Genomic DNA, 9,258 nt, shown 5'->3' on the forward strand with positions numbered 1-9,258 from the left:
TCACAGAGCAGCATTATAGCATCGTCCCAGCATCCTCACAGAGCAGCATTAAAGCATCGTCCCAGCATCCTCACAGAGCAGCATTATAGCATTGTCATCCCAGCAGCATCACCTTTCAGGTTAAAAGCCCCAAGAAAGCACTGCCCTGTTGTGGCTAGGCCATGACACACAAACCTGTGGCTACAGGATGGACTCTGAATTGTTCTGTACTAATGTCATTTTTAATAAATATTAATAGAGGGAGGCAGAGGCAGGTGGATTTCTGAGTTCGAGGCCAGCCTGGTCTACAGAGTGAGTTCCAGGACAGCCAGGGTTACACAGAGAAACCCTGTCTCGGAAAAAAAAAAAAAAGTTTGGGGGCTGGAGAGATGGCTCAGTGGTTAAGAGCACTGACTGCTCTTCCAGAGGTCCTGAGTTCAAATCCCAGCAACCACATGGTGGCTCACAACCATCTGTAATGAGATTTGATGCCCTCTTCTGGTGTGTCTGAAGACAGCTACAGTGTACTCATATAAATGAAATAAATAAATCTTTAAAAAATAAATAAATAAATAAATAAATAAATATTAATAGAAATAAGTCGACTATGAATCATTTATTTTGTTTATGAATCTTTGTATATTCTTTAATTTTTAATCTCAAAATGTTTTATTTTTTATTTTAAGTAGTATTTTCTGTTTTTTATTATTCATTGCTTCGTAGTTTATTTTCTGACTTAGATAAGACATGCTTCCTTTTCCTCATACTCTTTGAAAAGACTCCCAGAAAGCTTTGACACATACACATAAAGTACTTCAGAGGATGTCTCTGGCTAGAGATACAGGTCCACAAGATTTGTTTTGAAGTGGGTACTTCATTTATGAAGTTCTGGTCATACAAAATATATCCTGAAGAATGAGACTAGCCCAGTGATAGAGAACTTGCTATCACTGCAAGTCCATGAGTTAAATTTATAGTGATAAAAACAAAAAAACTTAAAACCAAGAAAACTCTTTGGGTAGGGATGTAGCTCAATTGATAGAATACTCAGCATACATAAAGCCCTGGGTTTAATCCCCACCATCACATGTACTCATATACACACACATGCACAAACACACACAGATACTCTACTTGTACAAATACATATGCTCATACAAAGAGGCATACACAAACACATGTGCTCACACACATAAATATACAAGAACACATACGTATACATACAATCACCTACATGCACACACATATATATTATACAATGACATTTATACATAAACTTGTACACACGCACATACAAAAAGATATTTCCACATAAGTTAACACATACATGCGCACACTCACAAATACTCACGCACATACATATATACACTCACACATATACATGCACACAGATTTGCAAACACATGCACACACATACATACATATACTCATTCAAACATACAAATATGTACATGCACTCGTATTTACACATGACAGCATACATAAACACACATGTAAACACACACACATACAAACACAGGTTTTTCTGGGGAAACTCCTGTTTGCTGTGGTCTGCGTAATGCTTTTCTCGCTGTCTGATTGGAATCATGTGCTTTGGAACCTTTCATGTTAAGGGTATTATGGTAAATAAGTTGTTTTCTACCTTAGCCTATCACCTCTCTGAAACAGTTTTGCCAGGCTTATCCACAGTAAACTTATTTACTTACTGACATTCTCATGACCACATGTCTAGCTAAGTCAGTATAGCATGAGACCCTTACTTACATTCTCTCTTCTCCAAAAAGTCCCGAAGCAATGCATAACCCAAGGGAAGGTGCTAGGTCCAATTCCTTGAAGGAGTTTAAGTAGCTGCTTAAAGCATGGCTCAGTGGCAGGCCAATCTGCTTGATATTTATTAAGTAGATATCTACTTAAGGCACAGGGGCAACAGTAAGTTCACCTCTTTGAAGGGTTAGGCGAGTATCTACTTAAGGCATTTGGAATTATTTGGTATAATATTTGCCTTTTGTTCTCATTAATTTGTCTACTAGAATATTTTTGTATCTGAATTGACTCTTAGATATTTGTTTATAGTTTGAATATTTTATTATATTATCGTGCTTTTCCATTTTTATCCACTGGGAGCTGTTTCAGACTGGTTTCTCTTTTATTTCAAAGAATGTCATATCATGTCACATGTCCCTGTAAGCTTTACTATTAATCATTGATGAATCTGAAATGCTAGCCACCAAATCAGGCATCCATTCATTCATCCACTTTTTATATTTGCAAACTTTTGTAAAAGTGTTATTTTCCATTGTGAGTCATGTTCTATGATTAGTGGAGGAACATTTTCACAGAGGCTGTTGCCTAGCACAAAATTAAAAATTCACTCATAAAAATATCCGTTGTTAGAAATTGTAATGAGTGGTATGAAGAGAGATGGAATACATTTAATGAAAAAAAAAATGATGAGAAACCCATGCCAAAAAAAGTTCTTTACAGAAATGTGATATAAGTTGAGTTCTGAAAAGTAAGCCAAAGTAGATAATTTTAGACAGGGTACATACACACACTCACAAATACTCAGGCACATACACGTATACACTGGTTGGCTTAATTCTCTCAAAGTACAAGCTTAGGCCACTGTGGTGGTTTGAATCTGTTTGGCCCATGGGAAAAGGCATTATTTAGAGGTGTGGCATTATTGGAGGAGGTGTGTCCTTGTTAAATAAGTGTATCACTGTGGAAGTGGGCTTTGAGGCCCCATGCTTAAGCTCTTCCCAGAGAGGAAGAGGCCCTCCTCTTAGCTGTCTACAGAACAGAAACTCAATCCGCCTGCCTTTGGATCAAGAACTCCTTTCTCCAGCACCATGTCTACCTGCATACTGCCATGTTTACCACCATGATGGTAATGGACTGAACCTCTGACACTGTAAGCCAGCCACAACTAAATGTTGCTCTTTATAAGGGGTGCCTAGGCCATTATGTCTCTGCACATCAATGGAAACCCTAAGACAGTCACAAATACTTAATACAAATACATTCAATTATCCTAATATAAGTTTTATTTTGAACAGTACCCTGAATGGTTAAGGTTCCTCCTTCATTATTTAGTTCTTTAGAATTTCATATTATGTGATTTGATCATAGACACCTCGTTTCCCAACTCTTCTCAGTTACAACCATCCTTCCCTATCCATCCAACTTCCTGTCCTCTTTTCTTAAAATCTATTTAAATGACACTAAAACTAACGAGTTTCTCTATTATGAACCTGACTGATTTAAAACCACTTAAGAGACCAGTGTGCCTGTGTATGCGTGTGTCTGGGTATTTCTAGAGAGGGTTATCAGAGTATAGCAGACCCATTGTGAGTATGAAAGATGCCAACCATGGGCAGGGGGCTCAGATAGCCTACAAGAGGGAGAGAGAGAAAGAGAGGGAGAGAGAGAGGGAGAGGGAAAGGGAGAGGGAGAGGGAGAGGGAGAGGGAGAGGGAGAGGAGAAGATGAAGAACTGGAAAATGGCTTGATGGAGCAAACGCAGCACAAACAGGATAACTATTGGCAATTAACTTGAGAAGCACAGCTAGGAAATAGATAATCTAGTATAGAAAAATAATTTAGGGGTAATCACCCAGTAATTGTGAAAAGCTGATTAAATAAATTGATAGGACTCTGTCCTGATTATTGAGGGTGGCTGGCTGGGTTATAATGAGAACAAACAGAGTTATTAAAATCCAACAACAGGGCTGGAGAGATGGTTCAGTGGTTAAGAGCACTGACTGCTCTTCCAGAGGCCCTGAGTTCAATTCCCAGAAACCACATGGTGGCTCAAAACCATCTGCAATGGGGTCTGATGCCCTCTTCTGGTGTATCTGAAGACAGCAATAGTGTACTCATATACATAAAATAAATAAATAAATCATTAAAGAACAGACATTTTAAAAATCCAACAACTAACATATGCTGATTTTGAAATATGCTATTTTAGAGAGTAGAAAGAAATTATTTGCTTTAATGTGGGACATTTCCCTTCCAAGTTTCTCTGATATTTAGAAGGCCTGAAAACCCCACTGCTTTTCATCAGCTAGGCTTTCCCTCGGGGATCGTTCATACGATCAAGTCTTTATAAAATCGTAAGTTCAGCTACCACTTTAAGCATGACAAGGAACTACCCCTGTTTGTTAGCAACTACAGAATGTCCTATGACCTCTTCAAATAGTACCATCATATCTGCTGCTGAGACAGATCAGGAAGGGCAGAAAATATAAGAAATCAATTGCCAGAAAACATCAAGTTTTATCCCAGGCATAAGCTGGAGACCTGTTAATGATGTCAGCAAAAAAGCAATGGCTATGTTTACTGATTCGTCCATTTCTTGTTTTGTTTTTGCTTTTTAATTTCACTCGCACAAGTTGTGATCCTCAACTTTGATAATCAGAGAAGTATCTCAAGACCTGGTGGCACTATGGCCAGTCGAGCCAGGAGATCCTGCAGTACAGGGTTGGGTCGGGGAGGGAGTTATACTAGGTGTAGGGAATAGAGAAGGACAGGATTTCACTAGGGCCAGAATGGGGGAAAGTACATTGTTTTTCTAGATAAGCTGTTTCAGTTTGATTCTTTTTCTTGGTTTATTGAGGACAGGTGGGTGCTACAGGTTGTGATCCCCCAAGTTCAGTTAACATTCCTGCCTTAATCTCTTAAGTAATTGGATTATATATAACTGTCAGTGCATCCTGCTTCGACTCAGTGTGGATGAGACTTAGAATGTTACTTCTAATAAGCGACATGTGACAAATGTAACAGTAAAAGACTATGAGATCAGTCCCATGGTGCACTGTGGCTTTTTCCTTACAAGGTGTTTTGTGACTATCTCTTCACACGATGCTCTGTGACTTTTTGCTCATTCTCCCAAACAGTTCATTCTGGAGAGAACTGGGTATCATGCCATGAGGAGACTCAAGGAGGCTGGGAAAGATGGGTGGGGAGAAACTGACTTCTTAGGCTCTTGTACAGTAGTGTCCTCGGAACTGACACATTCTCTCCACGAGGCAGAAGAGGCTTATGAGATTTAAGAGGTAAATTAAAGGTCACATATCTGGGAAATCAGAAACTTGCAAAAATTCCCAAGCCCTCTCCCCAGATTTATAGAAGGAATAAACAACTTCAGATTGGGGCTCTGGTGGTATGGAGGTGGACCAGCAGAATGACAGAAAGCAGTGGAGTGACAGAGAGGAGAGACTTTTCAGACATACTGAGCTGCAGCAAGCTGGGCAGAGCTCCAGGGTTGCAGCTTTTAGCTGTTATCACTTGTGTGGGGGTCAAATTGTGTGCATGTGTGCTACAACTGTTTCTTTGAATTATCCTCTCTCCTGTAATCACCCTTTGACCATAATACTGTTAGTAACCACAATAAAAGCTCTTTGTTTGACCAAGTTGGACTTCGGTGAAATCATTAGTCTGCTGTGGGCTCCGTTTCTGAATGAGTGTGCCTCATCTTCCCAGGAAGTGTCACTCACACAACACCTGCCACAGGAAGTATGAGTGAATCTTTCTGGATGCAGTTCATACAGTTCCAGCCAAGTCTTCACACACCTGGCCACCATCTCTGCTGACACTTGTGGAGAGATTATAAGCTACAACCTCACAGGTAAATGCTTCTAGATTCCAGGCTTACCAATAATATGAGGTAATAAATATTTATTATTTTAAAACCTCACATTTGGAATAATTTATAATGCATGACTACTACACCAAAAAGAGTTATTTTTCTGATAGGAACTGACAGGAGCCCTACTATGGCTGAATCTATGTTAAGAATCCCAGTATTTTGTTTTGTTTTGTTCTTTTGCAGAGCATCTCAATTTCTTAGACTATATATTCTCTCCAGTTCAAAGATGAGTAAATTCTCAGTGCAGATGGACCACTAAACACCTATTCTAAGATCGGCACTTTTATAATCATATTGTAAGTATAAAGCTGTTTAATTTTCACTGGTACTTTACAAAGTATGGAAACAAACGCAGAGAAGTGAAGTCATTTCTTCTGATCAAAGATCTAATAAGGGAGGCTTTCAAGTCCAGGGACCATGTTCAACCCCAGATCTGTGTTTCCATGGAGGCAAGTCTATGAGAATGACAATATACTGATTAATTACTGTTGTGGGTAGGAATCAAGAAAACTCTTGTTTCTTCTTCACCCGTTCTGGTTTCTCACTCTTTGGGCTTCTCGTTCAATGGCACCAACTACATTTAACACACTCTGTCTCCACAATTCTTAGACATATCCTTCCTTCTTACCTCGCCTCCTCTACATAGAATCTGACAAACAACAAGGCTTACAGATAGATGCATTGCCTTTGTCTACTCCCCAGGGGAAGGGAGGGTAAATGGAATAAAGCATGTATTGTCTAACCACTTCTGGAAAAATATGAACTAAAGTGTTATCAGTCCAGATTGGCCATAGACAACAGACCAAAGAAATGATTCTGTCCAAGTCTAGCTTGGTGGATCAAGGAGATTCTTTGTCTACTTATTGTACATGGGTGACTTAGTGCAGCTACATCATGGAAAACCCCATTCAGCAAAGATGACTGTCAAAGCTGCATCCATGGAGTTCCCTGCCTAACTCAACAGCATCTCCACCCAATAATCCCCCCCACGCCCGAAATGGTTTACTGCGTATTATCTTGGATGTGGCTTTGTGACCTTGTAACTTTATGAGACTTCTGAGTCTTTTAAGTTTCCCAACGTTTCTAAGTCTTGTAAGTTTCCCAAGCTTTCTGAGATTCTTAGGTTTCCTCAGCTTCTTGAGTTACAAGCATCTCCCCTTCCCACCCAGAAGAGAATATTCAATCAGAGTAAATATTTACAAAACAGTATCAAAATAATTCTCTCTGGCATAGCCTTTTATTTTCTGTTATTTCATTTAAAATGCCTTAAGGGTTGTAAAGGAAGATGGAGCATGGAGTCAGATAATAGCATTCAAGCCTAGGAGTAGCCAGGAAGGGTACTTTTTATAGCAGGATTTTAAAAAATATTTTTCTTGAGCTGGGCGGTGGTGGCACACGCCTTTAATCCCAGCACTTGGGAGGCAGAGGCAGGCAGATTTCTGAGTTCGAGGCCAGCCTGGTCTACAGAGTGAGTTCCAGAACAGCCAGAGATACACAGAGAAACCCTGTCTCGAAAAAACAAAAAAAAAAAATTTCTTTACTTTTTTAGATTATAATCATGTCATTTCACTCTTTCATTTATTTCCTCCAAACCCTCCCATGTACCCACCCACATTGCTTTAATTCAAATTCATAATCCTTTTTTCTTCAGTTGCTTATATATATATGTATGTGAATGTATATGTATTATTCCAAAATACATGAATATAACCTGTACAGTCTGCATAATGTTACTTTCATGTATATATGATTATAAGGCTGATTATTTAGTAGCATATAACCAATTGGTGTGTTCTCCAGGAAAGAGTATTTCTTCCACTCACAGCTTTCTGTAGTTCTTTGTATAGGATTGAGGCCTCCTGAGCTTTCCCCTATTAATATGTCAATTGCTGTTTTCCTTGTTTAGCTCATGTTGGTGAGACTTCATAATGTAACTTCTGCCATTTCTAGGAAACACAACCTCATAGCAAACCCCTTTCTTCCTGCTGTTTAGTAAGATTTTTAAAAGGTGGTAAGAAGGCTGTAAATGTTTTCCTAGGCCCTATGTCCATTACACAACTCTCCACTGCTCCAAGCTCTTAAATACTCAGCATTACCAGTTCCTTTGTCTTTGCAAGCTCTGGTGGGGGAATAATAATTTTTAACCAACACTGAAAGGGATTGGCCTTGCATTAATGGATTTTTGATACCTCTTGAAGTTCTTTGCTAAAAGGGAAGACATTATAGATACTGCATCTGTTTTTCCTTTTATAAATTGCAATGACATAAATAATTACAAGGCATGATATACAACAGTAGGTCTTTTTCCTAGAAACCAATAAAGTATATCTAATATACTCACTTTTATCTCTTATTGAAAGCAGGAACAAATAAATTCTGCAGATGATCTTTCAGCTCCTTTTATAATGGAAATCCCAAGGGTCTGTGAAATCAGAAACTGTTTTATAAAGCTAGCTTAGACAAATGCTCTCCGTCACAACATCTCTTCAAGCCTTCTAATGAAGAATGATATCATTCTCAAAATTTTCCCTGTTTCTCTAGGCAACAATTACATGTAGGATCAAATAGGTTGAACCAAGTACAGAAACAGGTGAAGGAAAAAGGCAGAGTCTAGAAAATAGACAAACTGGACAGTGGCTTCTAAGTGTCAGGCATCAACTGGGATTCAGGCGTCTTCCTTCTGTTTAAGAAGTAGCAGCAAACAGACTTTGGAGACAAAAGTCTCGTGATTTGCTGACCAGAAGGCTTTGATAGTGAAGAGAAACAACTCCACAGCAACAAAAGAGACAGTTTGAGTCCATCTCCCAAATTCTCACTTACTAGGTGAAAGAGCATAGCAATATAAGTACACTTCTTAACTTACAAATGGAAACAAACTTACTAATATACTTCAACCAGTACCTACTGCGAAATAAGTGCTCAGTAGAAATATAAATTTTCTTTCTTTTATAAAAAAAATATGTTTATTGATTCAGTGAGATTTTAATTCAATCTCTTTTAATCTTATTTACAGCCCACCAGCTCTTCCCAGATCCACCAGTCCCTTCCCTACTCACTCAGCTTTGACTCCTCTTTCTTCCTTTTGCTTTTTAAACCATTCACTTAGTCTCAGTCAAAAGCTCAGATATGTGGTGTCCTCAGGAAGGTTTTACTGTCAAGTGCTGAAGGGTAACCAAAAGCATTTACAATGGCCTACAATGTCTGGAGATCTATGGAACTACACTAGCCAACAACTGCATAAGAGATAACTTTTTATTGACATCAGGCTTTTTTTTTTTTTAATAATGTGATGTCTAGTAGGGGAATTGTAACCTATTATACATAGACACTAATTGTCTTTCTTTTTACCTTTACTATGAAGGTAAGAGGTATCTTTCCTCTTACCTTGACTACATACAGACTGCCAGTTGGACCAGCACCATTTGTTAAAGATGCTTTCTTTTTGTCATTGCATATTTTCGGCTTCTTTGTCGAAGATCAAGCGTCTATAAGTAATCAAGTGGGCTTATTTCTGGGTCTTCAATTCAATTCCATTGATTCACCTGTCTGTTTCTGTACCTATAACATGTGGTTTTTATCATTATTGCTCTGTAGTACCGCTTGATGTCAGGGATGTTAATTGCCCCA

The sequence above is a fragment of the Grammomys surdaster genome, unplaced genomic scaffold, assembly GCF_004785775.1.
Source record: "Grammomys surdaster isolate TR1022 unplaced genomic scaffold, NIH_TR_1.0 194, whole genome shotgun sequence".
Classification (NCBI taxonomy): domain Eukaryota; kingdom Metazoa; phylum Chordata; class Mammalia; order Rodentia; family Muridae; genus Grammomys; species Grammomys surdaster.